This window comes from Penaeus monodon, chromosome 21 (genome assembly GCF_015228065.2).
Source record: "Penaeus monodon isolate SGIC_2016 chromosome 21, NSTDA_Pmon_1, whole genome shotgun sequence".
NCBI lineage: Eukaryota > Metazoa > Arthropoda > Malacostraca > Decapoda > Penaeidae > Penaeus > Penaeus monodon.
The window spans coordinates 20,834,080-20,834,662 of record NC_051406.1 but is presented as its reverse complement, the minus strand read 5'-3'; the positions used below and the strand labels follow the sequence as shown (position 1 = coordinate 20,834,662).

At 26.4% G+C, this 583-nt stretch overlaps 1 protein-coding gene across 2 annotated transcripts in view; it reads left to right on the top strand.

The window, feature by feature from the left end:
• Nucleotides 1-583, top strand: part of LOC119586332 (polyadenylate-binding protein 2-B-like) — a 22,761-nt gene that overhangs the window by 20,321 nt on the left and 1,857 nt on the right. The window lies entirely within an intron of this gene.

The window sequence follows — 583 nt, the reverse complement described above, 5'->3', positions numbered from 1 at the left end:
GCAGTTTTCACAAGGTTATTAATGACTTGCTTCAAAACATGCCAGATACCACTGTAGAAAATAAGAAATAATGAGAATACCAAATTTTTAAATGAAAATGTGACTTTAATAGTTTTCCTGATTATTTATATAGTTTTATTTCTTTTTAAGATTACTTGACTTTTTAATCCCTATATATTGTTAATTTTTTATGATAGATTTCTTCAGTTTCTTTCGTAATTTATTGACTATCTTATTCTTTCTCTTGGTCTCTTTTTGAGATTATTAAGATTTTTAAGAATAAATTTTAAAGTATGGGAAACTTGGCTTGGATGGGCTTCTTTTAATTTAGAAAATATGTATCTTCAGGCTTTAGAAATATATAACTTTTTGATTGTTTACTTCAGATGTAGATTTTGGGTTATATTTTTTTCTCACCCTCTTCCTTTCTGTTAATTTTAGTTCATGTTTTCAACTTGGAAGACATTCCTAAGAAGAGCTTTAGCACATTTTAAAATAAGGCTTCAATAATGTACTAGAGCTTTTATATGCATTATGTATCTAATAGTTCTTCCCCCTTTTTTTTTTAGCTGTTTTTGTTGAT